Source organism: Pteronotus mesoamericanus, unplaced genomic scaffold, assembly GCF_021234165.1.
Source record: "Pteronotus mesoamericanus isolate MK-2021 breed Mesoamerican mustached bat unplaced genomic scaffold, CSHL_Meso_final contig_163, whole genome shotgun sequence".
NCBI lineage: Eukaryota > Metazoa > Chordata > Mammalia > Chiroptera > Mormoopidae > Pteronotus > Pteronotus mesoamericanus.
In genome coordinates, this window is record NW_026555064.1 from 16139677 (window position 1) to 16165926 (window position 26250).

A 26250-nucleotide genomic window follows, 5' to 3' on the forward strand; every position below is an offset into this window, starting at 1 on the left:
TTCCTTGCCGAGGGCTGCAGTGTGAATGAGGGAAGGGAGGACTGGCTCGTCCACGGCTACGGAGTGCATCTCCACGGTCCTTGTTATTGTAGTGAAAATTCTTACCGTTCTTATTGGGACCAAGTTAGAGATGGTTATTAGCTCTTCTGTTTCATCCTCACCTCCACTTCTTTTTCTTTCCGAGTTTCTCAGTGCTGTGCAGTTTGAAGCTGTTATCTTATTTTAATTTGTACATTGTTCCTGACGTTTTGTGAGTCCTACAGGAAGCTTGTACAGTTTTCGGCTTTCCTTCTCTGTCAGCTCATCTCCAGGCCATTTTATCGTTTGCATGCCTTGGCGTTTTCTCCCCTCCGCTCTCTGAAGGCATGTCAGCCTCCTTTAAACTTTCCTTCTCCTGTAGAACAATGACCTGAGATATTACTAACATGCATTCCGAGCTCTCTTATGTTGATTTAAATGTATCGTATGTGGAAATACCTTTGCCTAATGAAAACGACCTCTCTGCACTCTTCTAACCTAACGACCCCGGCTCTCCTGGAAGCCTCTGCTGCTGTCCACACTCCACCTTCGTCCTGACTGAGAGCCACTGGACCCTAGGCCTCACCCTTCATCGTGCGTAAACTTGCACCTGGGAGGTCTCCAAAATTTGTGCAATTGATGTCTTGCTTCTTGCCCATTTCACAAACCTGTATTGTATTCTCAGTGAAACATTCAATTACTCAACCCGTGGTAATCCTCTCTATTCAATTTCTGTCTGGTTAGCATCAAAAACTAACCCTGTGGAGAGTCTTGCCTGCACTTTTTTTTGGAAAACCATGTTTCTCTCTATTTGAAAGCTCATCGTTAGGTGATCCTGGTAGTAACCCAAATTTAGTGCATCCTAAATAGAACTCGTTGTTAATTGCCCCAGATGAGAACAACAGCTGTGTTTGTTTTGTTTACTGCTGTTTTTTCCATGTTTGGTACATACCGTGCACAAAGTACTTTTTTTGGTTAGATGAATGAACAAATGAATATTATTTCTCTTAGCTAAACTGATTCCCCTTCTTACCTTCTCTCTCTTCTTCCCAATATTATCCCTTATCAGCTGGCAGAGAGAATGTCAAAATCTTCTATGTTTCAGGTCCAATGAGAAGGATGAAGCCTGGAATTATACTTCCAAAAGGGGAGGGGATAGAAACCAGGCTGGAGTTGAAGTAGGTAGAGAGTTTGAGTCCTGGGAGGATATGGGTTATTTGGGGGAATTTCCTAAAGGCTGAGGAAGGGCAGTCTTTGGGGGGAGTTTTCCATGGAGCAGATACGTGTGTGCGTTCCCGGAGGCCCGGAGAGGTGAGCGGGCCGCTGACCCCACGGCAGAGCGGGCGCGCGAGTTTCCGCGTCAGGAGCCTTGGCCTCCCGGTGTTCCCGCGTTGTGCTTGCCGACCTGCGGCAGTTCAGCCACCACAAATGTGGCGCAGAAACACATCTTCGATGATGGAATTATGCAATCTTATATTATGGTTTCATTAGAAAATAATTTCCATGCTGTTCACAGTTTTTATGATGAAAATTCATAATGTTGATGGAGGGGATGTTTTGTAACTTTAAACAATTCCTCTATTAATGTACATTTATGTTATTTCCATTCTTTCTCACTTTAAAATAAAACTGTGATGAATGTCATAATATATAAGGTTTTTCTTCTCTTGGATGATTTTTCAGTACTACTTGTATAACAGTTTTTCCCTCAAGTTTTAAGTCTAAATCATTTTCTCTTTCCCTGAGGGTTTTCTGTCTGTGTTATGGTGTTAATGCCCAGAAAGTTTAATGTTCCTTTTTCTAAGACTCTTACATTTTGAAAGGCTTTTATTATTGCCACTGACTGTAGATTCAATTTATTAGATATTTATTTGAATCCACTCATTACTGAGGATTTACTGATGCTGAAAAAGATTCAGATGTTTAAACCAAGCATAACCGACGAGTATCAGCTTTATTATTTTTTGGATAACTATTTGGTTTTTTTTTTTTTTCTCTGCAGAGCCTATGATTACTTGCCAATTGCAAGATTTAAACAAATAATTTTCGTATCTAGTCTTTTAACTTTTAACCTTAAATTTGAAATCCCATGTACGAGGTAGATGGCAAATTTCGCAGCCCTATGTTGGCTGTGTGGATTTTAAATATTTTTATTGTTTTAAAATTTTAATTTAATATATATTTTTATTTTTGTGAAAAAGCCATGCAGACAGAATGATGCAAACTCAAATGCTACAAAAGAACACACAGTAAAAATGCCTTCCGTTGTTTTTCCCCTTGAGGAAGCGGTCATTGCTGGTTTCCGTGGGTCCTTTCAAAGCCACTCCACTCGTACTGTTTTTCTGTCATATTTACTTTCGCTAACCCTGAAGTGTTCCTGAAAAGGGGCGGGGCATCCTGTTTTCATTCATATTCGGAGTGTCGCAAAAGTAGGTTTACAGTTGTGAGTATGCAAAACAGAGTTTATTCTTGTATTATTATTTCTTAATTATCATATTCTTTTCCACGAGAACAACTGTAAACCTACTTTTGCACCACTCTGTTTTTAGTAATATATTTACTAATTTTAGTAATATATTTATTTGCATTATTATTCACACAGGTTCAAAATAGTTTTGATTATATTTGGATTTTTAAAAAATCCGTAAATAAAACTCTGAGTAAGATTGATTCAGAGAGTCATGAAGTCTTTTGGAGAATGAAATGGAAAGGAATTACTGAAAAGCTCGAGAAACTGAATGAGACCGTGCGAGAGGTAGGGGAGAGGAGGAGACAGGGCTGCTGAGTGTGGCGCCTGAGGAGCAGTCTCTAATCAGCCTATAAATACCTTTCTTCCCTCTTTAGCATAACTATTTGCTTCTGTTATCCTTACTGTTAAATAATGAAATATTAAATTTGGTATAATTGATTTCTAAGCTGGGCTTGGGAATGTTAGCATCTGATAAGATATGAGTGGGTATGTGAGGAAACAATCGGGTAGTTAAAATGTTTAGAAAAACTGCTGTGGCATTAAGAGTAACCTTTTTTAGTGAAATTCATAAATTGCTTTCAAGGTGTAACGTGCTACATGCATCCGTCTGAGCTGCTAAGATATTTTATAACATATTTAGAGTGAAAAGGAAACCTATCACAGAGCTCTATCAGCTTCATGATAGATACCATCTTTGTATTTGGCAGAAGTATTATTTTCCTTCTTTTTCAGCATTTGCAGAATGCAATTTTGGCAGTTCCTGGGGGGAATAGAATTTACTGAGGCAGTTTTTATTCTTAAAATGCAATAAATTGTTATGTCAGAAGCTGCTTTGAAATGCCAGAAGAAAATATTTCCTCTGCCTTTCTTCCTTCATTATTGCCATAAACAATGCAAGTTGTGTACATAAACCATACAGTTATTTACTTTTAATGTTTGATGGAATGGCTTTTAAAAAGTCAGCCACACTGCCAAAGAGTAAAATGTTTATTTATTTGTTTTTCTTTGAGTCCGGAGAATGTGGGAGGACAGCCCCGACCTGGTGTGAAGGGCCTGGGCCGCGGACGCCGCGGGGGCAGCAGCCGCACCGCCACCGTGCCCGCGGTGGCCCCCCGCCCCCCCTGCCCCCCCCAGCTTTCGCGGGAGCCTTTGGTGGTTCAGGAAGAATCCTGCCCCAAAGCCTCTCGTTAGTTGCATGTGCGGTAAACACAAGAAGTAAATGAATGAGAACCTAACGTTCCTATCTTCCTCCATGCTCGCAAATTGTTTGTGAGTTAGCTATGCACATAAACATTTTGAAACTGATGAACAACCCTTTTCCAAGGATTGAAGCTATATCATTTCATGGTAGTTACTTGCGCATCTGGGGATAAATATTATCATTGTCTTAGCTTTGTTTAAATTTTTTTTCTCTCCAGTGTTTGTTTTTACTTTGGATTGGGTATATTGACCTATAAAATTCATTTAAAAATAGTTATTTTAGTCAATAGTTAGGAATGAAACTTTTATTTATAATGCCTTTATCTTCCTCTTGAAAACCAGAGGGTTCTTTTCAAACAGTGAGGACATCTTGCGGTTGCTGAACTGTTGATGTTTTCATTCGACCTCATGCCGAGCCAGACTTCATTAGACGTGTTGAGTCTGTGCTTGTCACCCTCCTCCGCTCATAATGTAACAAACACAAAAAATACAAGAGGGAGCGGAAGACTTCTCTGTGCACGCAAATGGCTCTTATAAAGTTTCGTTCAGGGTGAGGATACATGTACTTTAGGAAATACTCATATTTGTACATAAAATAAATTTTACATAAATGCTATTTGAAAATTTGTTACTATATATTTATATATTTATTTTGTGTAAAATATCTATGTAAAGTATGTTTATTATATAATGTTATATGTTTAGTCACATAGCTATATAAAATATAAAATTCAAAATATAAATAATACATAGCTATATATAAATATACTTTTCTAAATATGTGTTCCTGCTATATATTTATATACAACACTACATAATATAAATATACATATATATTAAATTTTGGGGCTATTTCATAGGGTAGTGTAGTAATTCCTTAACAAAAACTAAAGAACATACATTTTTGGCGGATGCAATGTTGTGTGTTGAGTGTGTCTGGAGGCCTGACGAGGGAATAATGCTTTATACATGTTTTCAGAAGTATTTAAACCAGTTCTGGAGAGGACGAGCGGTTGAGTGAGCGAGTTTTCTCCAGTAAGATAGCGTGCCCCTTCCGCGGCCGCCCAAGTCGTGCTACATTAATATTCTCCACAAATCAGGGTGTCGAGGCGGGTGCAGGGCGGTGGGCTTAATTGTGTTGGTGACAGAAGGCGTTACAAGGCTCAGGGAGGCCCCGTGGCAGAGCAGGGGAAGGGGAGTAGGAGGAATAAGAAGCCAGTGATTCCAGCTGTTTATGGACCTTGCCTTTCTGTGGAAAAGATCCTTCACCCTGTCACTGGGCACAGAACTGGCAGCCGGAGTGTTGTCTCTGACCCCTGAAAACCAGGTGACCGAGGCTGTTGAAGGATGCGGCTGGCTGTGCTCCAACAGCCACATGCCCTGAATAGAAGTCACAGAGAGACGCAGACAGGCCGCTGAGCAGGGCTGCAGGGAGGAGCTGGGAGCTTTTCACTCAGGTTTGTTCAGAGTTTCCAGAGGACTAATGATTAAGACGCACTGAGAGCCACAGTGATGGAGATGATTGTCCTTTGAAGATTACCGTGTTGGGCAGGAGCTTTCTCTTAGGGGTGCGGCCGTTAGCCATAGGCCAAGGTGGCCCCCCGCTGCCGCCCAAGGCTCGCTTTCCCCGCTGGCTCTAGCTGTGGGCTCAGTGGGGTTAGCTCCACCCTCAGCGCACCGCGGCAGGACTTGAAGCTCTGTGACACAGTTGCAGTGCTTGGTGTGGGAAGGGACACAGGACGGCAATGCCGGGCATTTGGCTATTCCCTGGCGGTGCCAGGGTAAGAGCTGGGTGAGTGGTTGCTGAGACGTGGCCAAGCATTGCTCTGTCTCCTTTCCATTTGGATCCAGGCCTCTGGACAGAGGATAAACAATTATGTCAGAACTCACTTAGCGGTAGTGAAACGACCCAATTTAGTTGTCTTCTAAAACTTTGCCTCAGCTGACATGGACCTCTCGGGTCAAAAGAAAAGGAAATGCTTCGGAACATGAAAGTGATAGAAGGAAACACCCTATTTATCTTTCCCACTTCGTCTTAAGACATAAACTCTTTGAAAGCTGAATGTTTGGATGCTGAACATTGTGCAGGGCAACTCTGATCTTCCCCTGACATGTCTGCTCCATTCTGTCAAAAGTCCCATTCCCTACACAGTGTCTCCTCATCGTCTTCAAACACCCATTGAGTGCTTCTCTATGGCGGTGCTTTCCCGAAGCTCCTACCAGGCTGTCTGAAGCGTCTGGTGGTTCACAGTCCTTTTCGGAAAATTTAGAATGATTTAGTATTTAAAGAGTAACCCTTTTATGGGAACTTTATATTACTTTTGAGGCCTTCCTTCTCGGCCAATTCAAGTCAGCAATAGCAACTAACCGCTACGGTGTACCTTGCATGAGACCCGGGCCTCAGGGAACACAGGGGACCACGTGGATTCCACAGATATTAAGCAATTAGAGAACATGACAAGAAAAGATAAACTGAAGGCCCGTTTCTGTGGTACAGGCTCTTCAGTGCAGGAGGAGCCAGCCAAACTGAGTGTGAACCCTGGCACAGCCACCTGGATGGAGAAATCACCACCTCTCTCATCCTCATGTATCTGATAGGGATGCTATCAACTACCTTTAGAATTATGGAAAGGATGAAAGAGCATATAACGAGTGCCAAGCACATCATGGGTACTCTGCGCATGTCAGTTAGACTTATGTAGGATGGGGAGGACTTACAAGGGAACGCGACCTGGAGGAAGAAAGGGGAGGAAGGCATGCCTAGCAGAGAAGAGCGATGAGTCTGCTTGTAAGGAGGGGGGGTGGGAAGGTGGGTAGAGATGGGCAGCAGGGAATGCTTTAGGTGGGAACCCAGGCCTGACCGGGAAGGAGAGTTGCACAAAGAAGGAGATAAAAAATGGCGACGGCATGGCCAGCCAGGGAGTTTCAAGTAGATCCACAGGAGCAGTTGTACATTGTGCAAACACAGCTGTGTGTCGGGGGGAAAGGTTCTTGTTGTACGTGAAGCCAGTGCAGCAGCTCTGTGAGGACGGCGCTCTTATTATCCCCACTCTCCAGGTGGTAAATAGTGTTTGGAAGAACTCTGAAAACACTTCCCATTTGTACTTACTATGTGAATATATTAATAACACTCACGGCAATCAAAACAAAAGGAAAAATTAATTCATGATCCTATCACCGGAACAAACCAGATAGTTCTTATCTTCTCCTGTTCCCAGTTGATTTTAGTTTTTCTCCCAAGGGAGGAAAAATATGTGATAAATGTTATTTGAGTTAATTTCTGTCAATGCGTTAAACAGTGCCTGGCACATAGTGAGCACTCAGTACACGTGGGTTGTCGTTTCCACCTCCGTACAGACCTAGAATTTATAGATGAGACAATCCATGTTACCAGGCAGCTTTGGTAAGGGCGTTTGGGCAGGTAGATCTGGGCCTTCCTCTTTGCCCTCACGACTTCAGAAAGGCTCCTCGTGCAAGCTATACACAAAGAGAAGTCCCAGTCTTTCCTAGAACAGAATGAGGTATGCCCAACACACATAGTACCTGGCCTTGAAGGCTAAATTCTTTGGTGGCCCATCGGAGGATTGCTCTCATTAACCTGCAAATGGTGGGGGAGGAAGAACAAATGAGAAATTTATTGCAAAAATTTATGTTCTGTTCAGTGGGTAATCTGTGGCCGAGATTTGTTGTTGGCTTAAAATGGAGGTCTAATTATTATACTTTTCTTAGAAAAGAGATGAGTTTATTTTTTGATTGTTAATATTCTTGACAGTTTTATTTAATGGGATGAACACTCAAGGTTTTAGTGTGTTCTGAGGGTGAGTCAGGCAGTTCATGTCAAATGTCCTCATTCTTAAACTTTTCCCGGTGGGTTACGGGGGAGTTAGCAAATGAGCGCGTTGTATCAGTTACTCACTTTTCAAGAATTTATTCCTGGGCTAGTAAAACTGCAAACTCTTCTCTAACTGCTAACCCTGATTTATTTTTCTAAAGGCTTTCTGTTCATGTTCCTAAAATCTTAGCTGTTGATACTACTTGGATAGACTCATTATTTTTCAAGTGCTGAGGTCTAAGTTGTTGAATAAGCAAGACTAACCTTTGACATGAAAGAAAATTTAGAGGAAAGAGGGATTTCATTTGCTTTTCATTTTCAAGGCCATGTCTTGTAATATGAATTTGTCAAGAACACGAGTCACATTTTTCACACCTCCGTGTCCTTCGAGACATAAACATTGAGAGGGATCCACAGGCACAAAGCCTGCTCTGTGCTAGGGAAAATAATAAAAAAAAATTAAAAAATCGGAATGGAAAATAACCCTCCTTTGTGCCCTTTGATATAAGTCAGTGAGCTGTGGGCTTTGGGGTCTTCTCAAATCTCCTGTGCAACAATGACGGTGCCCGGAGGAAAGGAGCCTCGTCTGCGGTGCGGTCTGCTGGGCAGCTAACGGCCCTGCGGAGAGCGTGGTGCCTTCCCCAGGGCCGGGCCGGGGCTCAGAGCATCGGCGGGTGGAGGGACCTGGGTTTTAGACTTGCCTTTCGGGGCGTGGAGATAGGAGACATGGAGAAAAATCAATGTGCAAGTGTTCACGGGCTTCGGGTTGCTCTACGCTCTCTTCTCCTCTCTTCTTGTTCTTTATTTCATTCATTCACTTTTACAAGCAGCATTTTATAAGATTTCATAAATAGGTGATTTTTATAGTTGCTGTAGAGAGCGTGTTCAGGCTCTTCTGGAAAAGAGACTCAAACCAGGAAGATAGGTAAAAATAAGAAAACTTTAATTTTGTTGTTGTTGTTCTGAAGTCACTGGAGATATACTGAAGAGAGATTTTTGAAGCATAACTTGTTTGAACAATCTGGCACTAGCATCAGCTTTTATTTCATTCACAGCTTGTTGAGGAAATGATTTTACCATGGAGTTATTTTGTACAACACAAGTCTTTTTTGTCATTCTCTCCCCGCCTTCGTTTTCTTTCTTCCCCTCTATTTCTTCCTCCCCCCTCCCTCCCTCCCTCCTCCTCTCCCTTATTAACCTCCATCTGCCCTCCCTCCCTCCCTCTCTCCCTCCCTCCATGTACTTCCCTTTTTTCTTTAATCACAGCAATATCTGCAACTCAGCCAAAGTAGTAAACAGAGCAGCGGCTTTTGTGATGGTGCATCTGGAGGGCTGTGCTTTGCTCCCCGGGAGCGGTTAGCACTGCCTGGCCTCAGCCTGTTTCCCGTGCGCTGCTGCTGGGATGGTGGGCCAGCGGAGCGGCGGCCGCCCTTGTTACTCTCAGGAGGGCAAGGAAAATATGGAATATTTGGCTTTCTCCTGTTGCTGAAAGTCTCACTGGGTAGTTAATAAAAATAAACTTTATGTTTTGCAATTTATAGTCTTGGCCTCTCTTCCTGTTTTGTCTCTTTCTGATGTCTCAGTATCTTTTAGGTTAAACTTATGTCCCCTCAGATTTCTGTGCCCTTCCATGTTTTCTTCAGGGTGGAGTCTGGGAGCGATTTCATGGTGGCAGGGGAAATGGAGACTTCTGTCTCCTGCGTCCTTGCAGTGGTTTGGAGTTATCAAGCCCATGATGAAGTTGTGATGTCATTGTGAGGGTCTGCAGTTGCTAAAGCATGAGGTTAGTCCCCTCCTCTCGCTTTGGTTACCCTACACTTAAGCGCTTATCTAAAGAAAGCTGCGTAGGTCTTTCCAGCTAGTTGCTCTGCTCGGTTCTTAGGACAGTCTCCCCAGATGACTGTGAGAAGGCCGTGAAGAAGCCTGTGATGTCACGCTCAAACACGTGCTCAGTGTCTTTAACTGGAGGAGCTACATTTTCCCATCTGCGTTCTGTACTTTTGTGGTCCAGGTCTCAGTCCCTAAAATCCAGAAATTCAACTTGGTTCAAATTACGTCATGGGGAATGTTTTGACATTAACAGTTATGTTTTCGTTTTTAGAGATTTTTTAAAAAATGGCCTTTATCTCTATTTCAGGCAGTCTGAGCTCACTCTTTCAGAGAAGCAAGGCCTGGCAGAACAATTGAAAACAAGCCAGCTGATCCCTGCTTTTGAGTTTAAAACTCCTGGTAGAGACAGCAGTTGAAAGAAAGGATCGGAAGACTGGCAAGAATTCATGATAATGTGAGAGTGTTTTTTCTTCCCTAGGCTGGCTCACGGCTCCTGGGGCTGTGGAGAAAGAGCTGGAAGGCAAAGGCATCGGCCTCGGGAGTGGCCTCCGGCCAGGGCGCCCGTGCTGCGCTCTCCCTACACCTGCCTCAGCACGGCCTGGGCCCCAGGAGGCTCTGGTCCCCGTGCCCTGCCTGGTTGTCCAGGGATGCCATGGTCCTCATCTGTGCGGCAGAAGAGGGAGACAGCACAGCGTTGCTAGGAGAAGGGGCTTACAGAGAATCTGCTTCTGCTCTTACGTGGAGCGATGAGTAGCCAACTGTTTCCTCTATAGACAAATGTGGTGTTGATGTGGCCCTGAAGTCAGGCCATAGTGGAGGGACCTTGCGCTTGTCATGAGGGACCACCCTTGGAAGCAGCCCACACAGGTAGACAGATGTCCTCAGCAGATGCCAGCATGGAGGTATGTGTCCCCGACTCAGAGGGAATGAGGTGTGTGTCAGCAGAAGCCAGAATGACCTCTTCCTGATGCCAGGATACTAAGCCAACTGGAACTTAAAGGGGAGGAGGGGAGAGAACCCTAAATTGAGTTTAGTTTGATTGGACTGAGAAAGTACCAGCTTACCTGAGTCTAACATGAATCACTGAGTTTGTTTTCTGCTACCAAGCAGAGTCAGGAATATGTTGAGTTTCAGAAAAAATGGTAAACTTATATTGGACCCATTTGCACGGAGTTCCTAGCAAGTATTAACAATTAAAGTGAAAAAAAAAAGCAAAGAACAGGAGCATATTAAGCAGCCTTGTAAATGTGATCCAGGTTGTCTGAGATCAAGGCTGTTGCTAAATTGGAGCAGAGCTGGTCCAGAGAAGCCCTGAGCTGTCCCCTCTTTAGGCGTTCAGCAGGCGTGGTTCCTATTCTAGGGCGCAGGGCAGCATGTTAGGTAATAAAAAATTTAGTAAGTTCTCTTTCACCAGTATGATCTGCAATTTTCTTAAGAGTTTTTACCACTTACTCAGCCAGAACAGTGCTCTATTTAGTCAGGGGCAGTGACCTCTCTTCCCTTAGATTGTCAATAAAAACATGACAATAGCCAACACAACAATAGCTGTTCAAGTGTGAATGAATCAAATTTATACCTATTTTTTTTGTTAGATTGGCAAAAATATAATATAGTTTTTGGTGTGACACAGGATTTTAGTAATTAGTTTATGGGTGCTGTGAGATAAAAAAGGTTGAAAATTGCTGAGCTACAAGATCTGTAAGGGTGAAGAGATTTATTGGTAGAAGCCCCAGGGGGCATCTCCACACAAAAGAAAGCTCACAGGCTTGGGGTCAGACACACCATTTTAAGTTTCCTATCTGCCCCATAGAGGATGCGTGTCCTTAGTTTTCTGTAAAAAGGGTTAGTGATAGCTGTAGTAGATTTTTGTTCTCTTCACAGTTCTCTGAGGATTGAATGAGGCAGTGTAGGGAGAGTTATTGGTATACTACAGGCCTTCAACAAACATCCGTTTCTTTTCCTCTTTTTTTAGTTGACAGGTTCACTCCTTGAGGGCCTGGAGCTTGGTTCGCCTTTGCGAGCCTGTGTGTTCTCAGCATTTCGGACAGAACCCAGGACGTGGTAGCTCTTGAAGGAAGGACTTGCAGGATGATGAAGGAACTGTGGAATAATTTCTGAGATCTAGCTGATGGTAAGTAGAACCAATTTCACAGGCTCTAACCCTAAACAATTGTGATTTCCAAACCACTGACATCTTGAAGACTGTGGTGGAAATCGGAGCCATGGGAACCCTTCTGCGGGTGCTGCACCAGTCCTCTGTCAGTGCTGCCAGATTGTCACGAGAGCGGCTCCGACCTTCCCTGCCACCGCTGCCCTGGTGACACCCTGTGGTCTACCAGACCTTTCTATACATGACCTCACTTCCTTCTTGAAAATACTCTTTATTTTTAGAACAGTTTTAGGTTTACAGAAACATCGGGAAGACAGTACAGAGAATTCCCATATACCCCACATCCACTTACCCTATTATTAACAGCCTGCAGTGCTGTGGCTCATTGGTTGCAAGTAATGAAACAATATGGATATATTCTTAACCACATAAAAAATTACCTTGATTTTTCTTATTTTTTCTTGAATGTTCCTTTTCTGTCCCAGGATCCCATCCAGGACACCGCGTTCCAGTTTGTTATCACACCTCAGTCCCCCTTCACTGTGACCCTGGTTCAGGCCGTCCTTGCGTTCGATGACCTTGATGGTTTTGAGCAGTGCTGCTCAGGAATATCATACGGTGTCCGTCACTTGGGATTCGACTGCTGTGATTAGCCTGGGCTGATGGGTTTTTAGGAGGAAAACCAGAGATAACGTGCTATTTGCATAATAGCAGAAACACTATTCGCCTCTCTTACTGTTCTTGATGTTAGCCTTGTTAACCTGGCTGAAGCTGTGTTTGTTGGGTTTCTCCACTGTGAGTGTACTTTTTAATCCTTTCCACACTGTGCTTGGCCTCTTTTAATTTTCAAATGATCAGATTTGGGGGGGGGTTTGTTAACCCCCATAAACAATGGTGTGTCATGAGCAGAGCAAGCCAGTTGGCTAAATCATGTTTATTCTCAAGAGCAAATAGGTTGTGTTTCTAATGTGCTTTGCAATGTGTTAATCATCTCCATTGAAACTACCAGTTTTACCGACAGTTCAAAGAACTGAATCTTCAAGCAACGTGATACTCTGGCAAAGGATCGTGAGAGAGGAACGCGGGACAAGGGTCTTCTGATCCATCTCAAATGTTCATCTCTGTAGGTGACTACATACTCTCTTTAAGTGTGAAGGCAAATGATATGCCTTTTTGGAGGACACTTATCAACTATGGTTTCTGATGCAGAAATGTTGGAGCAAAAGCAACAGAAGAGTCGCACTCTTGTTTCTTTGGTATTCAGGGCAACAGCTGAGGGAAAAATGGTCTCCTTTTACTCCCATTTTTTCTCATTCTCTTTAACTGAGCTGGAAAAAAAAGAGAGAGAAAATATGAAGGAAAAAAAAAAGGGAGCGTCAGGGAGCGGGCCGGAAGATTTAGCCTGGGAGTGGCAGCTCCTTGGTGATTTATTATGGGCCAGGGAAAGCTTAGCATTTCTTCCATATTTTCCAGGAAGGATGTGATGAGTTGCAACAACAGTCTGGTGACTATTGCAGACTCGTTTGAATAAGTCCTTCGTTGTGCCTGCTTCCTTTTCAACTCGAGTTGCCTACCTACCTCAGGTTAAATGGCTAATCAGTTTTCTTCTGCCTCCAAGAGGAAGCGTCTCTGAGGAGCTTTACAATTTTACGGGTTCAAGAACATCAACATTCCTCCAGGTTCAGCTTGAAGCAGAGGCGAAGCAATGGCGGTAGTTGTTCTTTGTGAAAATAACTTCTCCCTTCGGGCTTTAAATCATAGCTTTTCCCTTTCCGCCACTGGTTTTCTCTTTTGCAACGGAGTGCTTTCTGATTATTTTCCCACTACCCTCCAGGAATTCCTGCATCTGTGGGAATTTGAGGCAAAATCAGAATGATACTTAATTTTATTTCCTTGTATGGTAGAGAAGTGTACGTCCTGAACACTTACTCTTCGTGTTCATTAGTAAGAAATACAGCCATACCACGGCACTCGTTGGCTTCAGAGCTCGTCAAACCCTGTACCTGTCTCACTTGCTAGAACCTGTACGAGTCACAATGCCGCCCTGCCAGAGAAAATGCTTCATCCCTTGTCGCTTGCTCGGTGCTTGTTGGTCTGGGCACTTGTCCTGAGTTCCGGAACAAACTAATGACGAGTACTGAGGTAGCGCTGTATTTGGTGAAATCCTGAGGCATCCAATTAGATCTTACTTTGTTGATTTCTGGTCCAGAGATGCTCCTTCGGGGTGCTGTTGTGGAGAGAGGGTGTGAGGCCTGATAGGCAGCAGGCTGTCACGTTACAAGGCCGTGAGCTCTGGAGCCAGATCACCTCGATTCCAATCAGGGCTCCACCACTAACTAGCTCTGCGGCTGTGGGCAAGTTACTGAACCCCCCTGGGCCTCAGCGTCTCCATCCCTAAACAGGGATTACGAACAGTTCGGACTCATTAGGTCATTGTCAGGATCAAATGATTTGGTATATGTAAAAACGCCGAGACCAGTGCCTGGCACAATAAATCCTTTGTGTTTACTGCTTATTTAATATGTATAATAATAATAATGAAAATTCATGGGCACATATGCTAATGTTATGCATTTCTGCCCTGACAGTTGACTGTGGACAGCATCACCTGGGCTGCCTTTCCAGCTGGCTTCCTTTTCTGGCACCGAGAGGACACGGGCGAGTAGAAACAGGTGTGGGTGTCTTTTCCGCGCGCCCTTCCTGTGTTGCCCCTGTGGGCAGCCCCTCCCGCAGCTTCGACTCCGACCCCCACTGGGCTCTGTCAGCGCCACCTCCTCCGGCTCCTGCAGCGGTAGGTGTGGGCTGCCTTCCCACGGCCAGGCCCCTGGATGCTGAGTCACCCTTGTTTGTGACCACAGCTCCTCCCGCCCCTTTGTCCTTGGTCCCTTCATTAGCATCGCCTCCTATGAACCGTCTGGGGAGAATTCTGGTTTCTGACGGGACCTTGATCCATAAAAATTCAGATCACTTCATATTTGGATTTGACAACTTTGGAACGTCTCAACGATGAGTCTATTCTTGTCAATATGCTAGGAAATTTTCGCGAAAAACTTGCGATGATCACTTGTAAACGTTCTGCCTCTCCGTTGTTGCATTACATTTCCTGGGACAGGGATCGCTGTTTTGGGCGTGCATGTGTGCATCCATGTGTGTGTGGTCTTTGCAGCTTCGAACACAGTGCCAGATACGTAGTGGGGGGTAAGAAATAACCCCGCAGCACGGAAGGATGTTCTCTGTACAGCAGTGAACATGATGGTTCACTCCAGTGACACATTAAAAGCTTTGCAACCATCGCAGCTTTAGTTTCGATCTCTCTGCAATTACTTATTAGGCTTTAAAGGATTTATGGCTTGTTACAGGTGCCAAAACAATAATACCGAGGAAGAAAATCCCATAGTCTCCTAACAGACTGTGACTGTCCAAGCTTCCTCTGCCTCCTGCCAAAGGGCCCAATGTGGCTGATTGAAAGATTAGCTCATTTTCAACTGAAGTTTTGATGTTCTGGGAGATTGGGCAGTGCACCTCCCCCTAAGGAAAGTCTGTGAAAGAATTAGATTAAGTGTTTTCTCTTTCCAAGGAGTATCTCACAGAGCACCTGCCCCCGCCTACTGCTGCATTCTTAAATGGACTTCGCATTTTAAGGAAGGAACGATTATTCTGTGTTGATATACTTTCATCTGCAAAGGAAGATGCTTGTAAAGTGGGAGCCTGGTCAGCTGCTGGAACAGTTCGGTGGCCTGGCTAATTGTAAACAAGGTCCTTGATGTAACTGGTTAGCACCTGGCATACAAGGCACACACATGCAACTTTAGATATAGATGTTAATCTTCCTCAGGGCAGAAATAGAAGTATCTTTGTGTGAGTTATTTGGGTAAGTGGCTTTGGGAGCCTCGTTTTCTTCATCAGTAAAGCAAATGGTAATGCCACTCACCTTGTAGGGTTATTGTGAGAATTAGAGATGTTTTGCAGAGCAGCTAGAATGTGGTAAGTGCTCAACAAGTTGTAGCAAGGAGTACTGGTGAAAGCTAGACTGGGATTTTTAAAAAATGAAAGTGAATAGAAGTAATTACTATGTTTATGTGGTTCATAGTGTTCTTGTGTTATAGTCTGCTTATTTGCAAGTGGGCCAAGGGGAGGGATGCATCTGAGAAGCAGCAGAGAACCTCTCATGGGTTTGCCAAGTCAGTGTTAGAGTTCAATGATTGCCTTTTCAATACTTCAGAAAAGTTTTTAGGCTTCTGGTGGCGCTTTGACATTTTATCTTATATGGCATCCATGTTTTACACCATCTTGAATATTTTAATAAGAAAGCCTGAAAATATTAGTCAATATTCCAGTATTACTAGCTTATCAGAGGTATTTTGATCATTTGAGATAGTTGGATGCCACCTGCTAATTTATGCAAAATGAGATCATACTCTGTTCTTGTTACGTAAGATGTCATCACATAAAAAATGTTGTTCCATGTTCACATAAAAATACCTGACTTTTAAATTTTTGTTTATCGGGAAAGTCACAATAAGTGTGAGATGAGCACTGTGGGAAGAGGGGATTTGAGAAACCCAACCTGAGTCGGGGGTGGAGGAGAGACTTGCCGTAGTGGCACGAAGGTTGGAACTGGGGCCGGGCCGCTGGGGCTCTCCCAGTGACGGCCGTGCTACTGCATTCGTCAGGGTTCCGCAGGGAACAGAGGCAAGAGGATACGTATACATAGATCTGGAATGATACGTGTCATGAGGAGGTGCTATTGGCTCCTGTGATAATGGAGGCGGAGAAGTCCCGCACGGTGCTGTCCGCATGCTGGAGGCCCAGGGAAGCTGGTGGTATAGTCTGAGGCCAGAGGGCTGGAGAGCTGGTCATGGAGATGCCAGCCTAGATCTGAGAGCTGGAGAGCCAGGGCAGTCGAAGAGCCTGCCCCGGCTCAAACGGCCCGGCAGAGAGCCCGTGCCATTTCCCCTGATATTCTGCTCCTTGTGGAGCCCTCCAGGCAGTGGCTGGTGACCACCACGTTGGAGAGAGCCATTTGCCTTACTCAGTCCACCAAGTCACATGCGCCTCTCCACTAGGAGCTCCCTCACCCACACACTTGGAAGTGCTGTTCACCCAGCGGTCTGGGCGCCCCATGCCTGGCTCAGCCGAGCTCACACTTAAATTTAGCCGTCACAGTTACCTTACCTAAGTTGCTTCAATTCTTGAGCATTGGCTTCCTTGTCTATAATAAAAGGATGTTCCTCCTTACTAGCTTAAAAACTTGGTTCCTGATTCCTTTTGTGCATCTGGTACATAAATAAAGATTAATATTCATTGTCTCATATCAAAAGTACTTGCTCAATTCAGGAAATCTGAAAAACCAAGGAAGACCGCACACCTTCCTCCCTCGGCTGCCACCTGAGCGCCTCGGAAACATGGCTGCCAGTTCTGTGGCACATGCTCTGCAGGTTATATTCTGAGTGTAACTGTACTTGTTCATTTAAATGACTTCTCAGTTGGGCAACTAGGTTTTTAAGAAATCTGTTAATTTGCAAAAACTGTAGGCCTTATAGTTTCCCTTCCTAAGTATTAGATATATTTAAAATAGCAATCTATTGGAAACCATGAAGTGTTCTTTGATGGCTACCTTTCCAAAAAGTAAATCTCACATTGGAGTTCCTGAACAGACCGAAGGCTGGCACTTGCCATAGGAAGGGATATTTTTGGGAAGGAGGTTCTTGGGAGAAGACCCCTTGCCCAGGCACTCAGGGGCATTTTTCTTGATAGGGTTAGATTGTACCATGCTCACCAAAGGACAGGCAAGCCCCACTAGGTGGTAGCATTGCCACATAGCCCAACAAAGCAAACTGCAAGAAACTGGCTGAAAAGTATGTGGATATTAAAGACAAATTCGGACATAAATGTCAAGCCTGCTGCTGAGGGCCGAGCCATATGACTTTTGATTCTTTCTACTTGAGGGCCAGCTGAGGGCTTGTCTGGAGGACCATCGCATCGATCACATGTGTGCTTTCTGATGTATTTATAAACGCGCGTGCACACACTAGAACTAGGGAATTATGCCATCTGGTAACCAAACTAGAAGAGCAAATTTCCCTCAAGGAGGTAAAAAAATATAACATATAATATGATAATTACATAGTGCACACAAGATGTGTTTTGGACTTTACGGAAATAAACCTTTCAGGCTCAAGTTCTGGTGCCAAATAATAATAATAGCCAGAAGAGAACTATGTCTTGTGGTTTTCTTATAATCCCTTCCAGTTCCTAACATATACCAAATTATGCTCACAAAAGTAGGGACAACACATACTTTTCAGGGGAAGTTCAGTAAATTGAACTCTTTGGATCAAAACACTTGCAAAACAACATTGAAAAATCACAATATTTAACTTTCCCTTCAGAGTATATACAAACATTAGGAAAGAATGAAGGTCCCTTCACTTAAAAATTATTTTAAAAGTCCCTTGTTTGAAATAACAATTAGAACTTGGTTTTCTCAGATGTTGTGGATTTTATTTTCAGACACTTCTTTTTTATGGGTTAGTCAATGCTTTATTGTCTTTTCTATTCCCTACATAGCAACAAAATTTTGTTTTTCTTGTTATTTCTCATCATGTCTTTCCCATAATGATGTTTATTTTCCCTTGTGTACTGGAAATAAGATAGGTGGAAAGGGATGAAACTTTTTATGATTCTATTTTACCATATTTCTCCATGATAAGAGATAATGGGATTTAGTACATAGCTCAAAGTGGAATTAAAACATGCACCATAAATCCAACTGATATTGTATGTTGACCCCTAGAAACTATGCAACAAGTAGTGTTCAGTGTTAGAATGAGAACCTGTAATTTTCTCTACAGCTTTTTTTCTTGACTTCTGCTGATGGAACATGCATGCCCCTGGGGTGGATGCTCCATGGAATTTGCCCTCATATGTGTGGCTCCTCACAAGCGGCGCAGATTTGTGAGTCATAGATTGTTGACTTCCGTGGACCTCGGCTGACTGCTCTGACCCTGGGACACGCCAAGGCCTAAGGAGGCCCTGGAGTTTAGGTGGTGGCAGTAGGGACTCCAGCCTTGGGGCCCTGCATTGAGGGGGAAACCAGGATGAACAGCCTGTCAAAAACTTGACGATCACTTTGGAAGCAGCCATGAGCCTAAATATTGTCCTTTCAATTAGGGTCAGAATCAGCCTATGTTGTAGCCACGCCTTCATGAAGTCGGCTTTGGGTGGCAGGGGTGGAGCTTTCTCAGAGCGGGCGTCAGGGGCCCCGGCCCCCAGCAGTGTGTGTGTAAGTGTTCGCGGTGCGTATGGAGGCTTAATCAAGGAGCTGGGATGGGTGTAGTCGTTTCCTTTGAGTCTTCACTTAAAAATGATTTTAAATGCTGTTAGCTGTTGACGTGGGAAAGGAAGAAAGGGAGCAGAGGGTTAATTTCCAGGGCAGACACACACGAAGGTGATTGCCTCAGGGGGTTACAGAGTCACATCTAGATCTGGGTGCCATTCGAAGTATCTTCTTGGGCATTTTCCTTCTTGCCCTGCAAAACTTTTAAGTTATAGTCTGGATCTTGCTTTTGTAGGAGTTTGAAAAAATTCCCGACTGATCAACCTTACCCAATGCCTTTGAAACCTACCTGAGCTGTCAAAAAATTGTCTGTGCTTGTCAATCTAAACTTTCGGAATGAAACCAAATATGAATAAATAAATAAACAAAGGTATAACATGTTTCTGGTCATATTTAACTGATTTGATTGTTCAGCTAAGGAAAAAATTTCAAGACTGGCAAATATCATTTTACTCTGCCTTAAATAAAGAAGAGCGATTACAATCCTTTGTCTATGGATTTTGCAATTTTAAGAGAGTAAGAGCACTGTAATATTTTTTTTGCAATCATGGTGGTCTCTCTTTCTTTAAATTCTGAGAAGGATGCCGTAACTGCCAGTAAATAAAATTTCTTCTGGGAGTAGAGATAGGCTTCCACATAGGATTACTTTGCAGTAAAGTCAACTCTGAAGCACACGAATTAAATGGTTAAGCAGTGCTTGCAAGCCGTGATATCAGAGGGAATGGCTGCTATTAAGTGAAAGCCGAACAGCGGTGTAGAGGGGAAGAAAATTTCCTCATTTTCATCAGCTAATAATCAAAACAGTTTGACACTGGCCAGAGAGAGCCAAAAAATATGGAAACAATTATTGAGTTAAATGAAATATCACAAAATTATATGTTATTTTGCATTTTGGGTTTTTAAGGTAAAAAGCATTTCATGAAGATTCTGTTTTGTATTGACCAAATAAAAGAAAAAGGTTAAAAGTGAGTTTAGGGGAAAAAACATATAGGTCACATAGTGCTAATAAAATGTTGATTAAAAAAAAAGTGGGTTTAAAGGTAAAAGTAAGAAATGTGATATCTTAAGATGCCAGTGGAAAAATGTATGGATTACTCTTACTTCCATGCACACAGCTCTCCTGCAGACCCCACTGCCGACGGCCTGTATCAGGAGGTTGGAATAATCAGTGCTACGAGGGCGTACGAGTGGTTTCACTGCGAAGGAAAAGATGCCTTACAAGTCTGGCTGGGGGTTTGATCAAGTGCATAGAGTTACTTTGTCTTGAACAAAAAAGTGAGGGTGATTGTCACTAAATCTCAAGCTCTGTTTTTACTTTTATGAGACTATTACACACCCTAACTGCATTAACACTACAAAAACAAAATCACGTTTCCTTCTATTTTGAGAAATCTGAAATGGTGATGAAAGACATTTCCTACCAATGATGTCAGTGGTTATTTAATTGCCATTAAGAGGTAATGAAACTCTTTCTTGTCACTTGCCCGTGATGAAGTGCTCTTGATCGGATGTGTTGAACAAAATGGCTACCATTGCACTGGCTGTTCTTTCTGAAAGCTCGGCTTTCGCTCCCCTAATAATGTTAGCAGAGTGAGCTGGATTGTGCTTGGCATTAGCTCTTGAATTGTTACCTCTAAATAGTATTCTTTTTAAAAAAAAATTGGATTACCTTAGTTTTCCATATTAAGGATAACATATACTTTTTAATATTAAGAAAAAGCCCACCTTGTATTATTTGAGGTAAAAATAAATTGCTTACCCTAGATCTCAAATTTGTTCTGCTTTGTTAATTTCAACTACTGGTATCATTTTAATTTTTCCTCCAAACACCAGATCTGTACTGAGGTCACATCCACAGGACATAAAGCAACTGAGAAATTTCTAGATGGTTCTTGCTTTTTGGCTTGAGATATAAATAAAGGTATACATTTGGTTTTGCCATTTATCACATTAATCTTGATATTTCCTTACCTGGTTAGCTGTTCATGTCACTCCCCAAAGTGCACCTATATACTGGGGGAGATTGGGAGACAAAGAAAATAAACTAAAACTCTAAAACAAGAAGGAAGATTACCCCTATCACTTCAGAAGTGGAGGAGTGAGGAGAACCAAGATGATGGAGGGTGAGTGGAAGTCACACTGACCTCCTCCCAGGACCAATCTGGAATTACAAGTAAGTTGTGGACAAATCACCCAGAATAAACAACTGAACAATAGCCAAGGAGGAGCCTTATAACCTCAGACAGTCAGAAGAATCAGCTTTAGCACAACTTAATTAGTAAGAAGTGCGGTACAGACTTGAGAAAGCAGGAGGAACACCCACGGGCGGCAGCACCAGAAGGATATTGAAACGGCCAGTTGGATTCCCCTGAGAAGAGTGGGGTCTAAATCATAAGCGGGGATCTCCAGCCTACAGCACCAGAGTCCAAAAAGTACACAGATAACAGCCAGCTGCGAAAAGCAACAGGGTTGCTCTCTGCCAGAGACAGGTGACTGGGGACGCAAAGAGCTGTTTAAAGGGCCAATGCATAAAGTTTTATTTTCAGCCACTTACCCTGGGTTCTGGAAAAGGTAGGGGCAGAGTGGGCTGGAGACGCCTGAGGAGAGACTGGAGACGGAGGCTTTGGGGAGAGAACTGAGAGAGAGGCTGGGGGGATTCCAGTGCTGACTCCTTTCCCAGAAGGCAGCAGCCATCTGGCTTAGGCAGACCACTCCCCTGAGTGGCAGCAACGTGAGAGGACCCAAAATTCCACCCCCAGGAGGCACTCAGCTCTGCCCTGTGGAGTCTCTAAACCAGCCTGCTGAGTGCAGAGGGACTAAATTAATAGCTGAAGGAGACAGCCACAGACAGTAGATTCCTGGAAGTCTCAGACTGCCTAAGGTTAGATAGGGTCAACATCTGATATCAACAGACACAGATCCAGAAAGAAAAAAAAAAACAGCGGTCTCCTGACATAGAAGTTCACACCATAAAGTCAGGAAATCAAGACAGATCAATTTAAGAAGCAGAAACAAAAGAGAAGAGCCCCATATATAATGGGAAGACAAAGAAACACCCCCCAGTTGAAGGGAAAGGAGGAATCCCCAGAAAGAGAAATAGATGAAATAGAGGCAAGTAAACTATCAGATACTGAGTTCAAAACAATGGTTCTAAGGAAGCTCAATGAGCTCAGTGAGTTCAGAGAGAATTACCAAAAAATGCAGGGAAACTATGAGGAAGTTACTGCAAACTATATCAGCATGAAAAAGGACACGGAAACTATCAATAAGACACAAAAGGAAATGAAGAATACAATTTCTGAATTGAAGAACACAGTAGAAGTAATAAAAAACAGGCTTGATGAAGCAGGGGATCGAATCAGTGAGCTGGAGGATAAAGTAGAAAAAAGCTCCCAGAAAGAGAAAGAAAATGAAAAAAGACTCAAAAAGAATGAAGAGGCATTTAGGGAAATGCAGGATGGCCTGAAACGTAATAATATCTGTCTAACAGGGCTACCAGAAGGAGATGAAGAGGAGCAAGGGAGAGAGAACCTGTCTGAAAAAGTAGTGATGGAAAACTTCCATATTTTGAGGAGAGAAAAACTCTACAAACCTTTAACCAAGAAATGGATAAATACCAACAAGTCATTTAAAGCTTTTTAAAAATAACAGAAATAGGCAAGAAATATACAAAAATGATTTAGTTTCAACAAATAATAAAGTAACAATTAAAATAACACATCATTGTCACAATAAGATTAGTCCAGGAAGCATAGAGGGCCCCATTAAGAGGAACCCAATGAGGCCCACTCCAAGACACATCATCATTAAAATGGCAAATATCAAAGACAAACAGAGAATCCTAAAGTAAGCAAGGGAGAAAGATGTAGTAACCTATAAGGGAGCCCCGATATGGCTAGCAGCTGACTTCTCAACAGAAACACTATAAGCCAGAAGGGAATGGCAAGAAATCTTCCAAGTCATGAAAAGCAAAGGCCTGCAACCAAGACTGCTCTACCCAGCAAGGCTCTCAATTAAAATGGAAGGTGAAATAAAGAGGTTCCCTGACAAAAGAAGGCTAAAGGAATACACTTCCAACCAAACCAGCACTGCTAAAAGGACTGCTTTAAGAAGATAAAGAGTCTATGAATACCCAGTTCCTTCACAGTCACCAATACTTGATATTGTCAATATTTTTAATACTTAGTAATCTTATTGTGACAATAATGTGTTATTTTAATTGTTACTTTATTATTTGTTGAAACTAAATCATTTTTGTATATTTCTTCCCTATTTCTATTATTTTTAAAAAGCTTTAAATGACTTGGTATTTATCCATTTCTTGATTAAAGGTTTGTAGAATTTTTGCCCTAAAAAAAAAAAAAACCCTGCCAACCCTGTTTTAGATGTGTTGCAGATACTTTCCTATTCTATTACTTGTCCTTTAACTTTTTTTATAGGTATATTACTATATAGTCTTAAATGTTTAATATAGTCATACTGTCAATATTTTACTTTATAGCTTTGGGGTTTGAATATGTTACTTCAGGGTAAGAAAAATATTATTTTGAATTTTCTCCGGGAACTGCTTAGATTTTACATGTTGATTTTTAACTCACCTGAATACTTTTTGTATAATGTGTGAAATAGGGCTGTATACTTGTTTTATTTCAAGTAATAGTGGTCCAGGTACCTTATTTGTTGAATAAGCCTTATTTTCCCCGTTGATTTGAAATACCTATTTAATCATATATTACATTGTTTTATATATATATATATATGTATGTGTGTGTGTGTGTATATATATATATATACATTTGTTTCTAGAATGTTCCTTTTATTTCATTGATCTACTTGATTATTTCTGTGCTGGTGTCATGTTGTTTTAATTGCTGAGACTTTATAATGGATTTAAATTTTTAAAAATATTTTATAATGGATCTTAACATTTAAAAAAGTAAGTAAATAGAATCAGTCTGCATTTAAGAAAAGAGAGAAAGATCTCCTACCTTTTGCGACATCATGGATGGAACTGGAAAATATTATGCTAAGTGAAATAGGCCAGTCAGTGAAAGACAAATATCATATGATCTCACCTATCAGTGGAATCTATTCCACAAAATAAACTAACGAACGAAATAAACCACAGGCAAGGAAACATGGAGCAGGCTGAGAGTGACCAGAGAGGATGGGGAATGGGGGAAAGAAGGAGAAGGAACTAAACAAAGAACATGTGTGAATGACCCATGGACATGGACAACAGAGTGGGAATTGACTGTGGGTGTGGGGGGCAGGGTGGGATGGGTGGAGGAGGGCAAAGGGGGAAAAACTGAGACAACTGTAATAGAATGAACATGATTTAAAAATAAAAAATTAAAGTAAAACAGAAAAACAAAGAAGTGGAGGAGCAACATGAACATTGGAATAACAATTTCCCTATATCTCAGATCCGAAACAAGCTATTGATTCTTAAAGTTGAAGATAGTATAGTTAGTTGAAAAAAGGAAAAGAAGAAGTCACAACTACATCAAAGTTGAGTTTACTGTCTCTGCCCTTGAATTGAATGTTGATGCTTGGCTTACCTCGGTTAACAGGACACTGGGTAATTTGATGCAAGCAGAGGTCTGGAGCAGACCTGCATGTTGGAACTTTCCCTACCTTGCTGTTCATTGGAACCCTGAGACTGCTGTGTAAAGAAACCTGAATACCCTGCTGGGGGATGAGATGCCACACAGAGCAGAGATAAGCTGTTCTAGCTCTGCTCTTCCTAGACCAACATGCCAGCCAACCGTTAGATGTGCGAGAGGGCCATCACAGGTTATTTGGTGCCAGCCCAGCTGACGTAGGCCAGAAGATTTGCTCAGCCACCTCACAGAATCATGGAAAATAAAATGTTTGTTATTTCAAACATTTGGGCTAATTGTACATGTAAGCAAAAGCTAACTGATTCAAATATAAAACATAAAACATTTGCTTTTAGGTAAAGAAATTTCTAAATTATTTTGTTGTTGCTTTTTAATTTATTTTTGAAAAAGATGTTTCAATGGAAAATTTAGTTTTAAGTTTTATGAGCTCACTATGGGTTGGGTAGATCACTCTCTAAAGACTTCAACGTGAGTCATTCTGGTGGAAAACTATACATTTCTCTTGAATTCCTCGGTGCTTTAGTTAGCTTTGTAGAACTGATTGCAATAATCTGTCAAGAAATCATCGCATTTTATATGTCTTTTCATTTCAATTTTGCCATTATGTTTTTAAACCATTTTTTAAATGTACACTTGAGAACTTTTGGGAAACAAACACATTTAATGTGACACATAGTTGATGTAAGCAACATTAGTGCTAGCGTAATTTTCACATTTCCATTGGAATTTGTAGCAAACCCTTAAAACCATCCAAGAAAGATTTCAGCTGCATTTACTGTCAATGAGAATTATGTCTCAGGTGTGTGTCTAGAGCACATCTTCCTTCTATCTGCTGGGACAATCAGGATGCCAAAAATTCATTTATGTTAAAGTACGCCCCCTATGTTTTCCAACTGATTGACACACACTGTTGACTGAATGTGAGACTATAGGAAAATCCAAGAAATGGTGGTGCTTAGAAATTGTGAGTATTCATCTTATCCTAGGTGGTTTTTTGCCACTTGTTGGAAATTTTCTTGACATTTGAGTCAAGTACATGAATTGGGTTTGTTTTGAATAGGTTGATTTGAGGTTCACATTTTTGGGGATGGCAAGAATAATTTTTTTTTTTTTTGGTCCAGAATGTTGAGGAGCAACCTGTTCTTTTGGATACAAGTTTTACCAGATGATCCATATCGTTGTAACCGGCTTGCTCTGTAATGCTCCCTGTCAGAGGAGACGCTTTAATATTGCCATCCAAAATTTGGAAGAGTTACCCATGCAAACTAGTAAGAAGTTTGCATTTTCAAAGACTTTAAGTAAAATTTATGTTAAAAGTCATTTTGGGGAAAATTGTATGGAATGAGTAGAGAATTCTTCCTCAGAAGTGAGAAATAAGGAAACATAAAATCTCATATGTCCAGGTTTTATCGACAGTAATTTCAGACTAACTTCTTTAGCTGTGTATCAAGGTAGCTGAGAGGACCAAACAGCCTGAAATACGGAGACTCTCTCAGTGTGGAAGGAAGCAGGTCCACCTAGGTCTGGATTTCTGTTAATGGCTTTATGGTTCTATTGTAACATGTTCTTGTCAATTTTGTATGAAACAAGCTATTTTCTCTATAGTAGGTTTAGACTAATTCTGTTGCCTTTTTGGTGAAAATAAAAAAAGAATGTTTTTAATTTGTTTTTGGTGAAGTAATTATCTGTGGTCACTCTTTGAATAAGGATGAATCATTGACCAGTGAGTACATCATTCAATTCCTCTAGTGCTGATATAACAAACCCCAGAGAATTGTGCTTTTAAAAAAAGTGGAATTTAGAGCTAGGTAATTTGGACCTAATCTG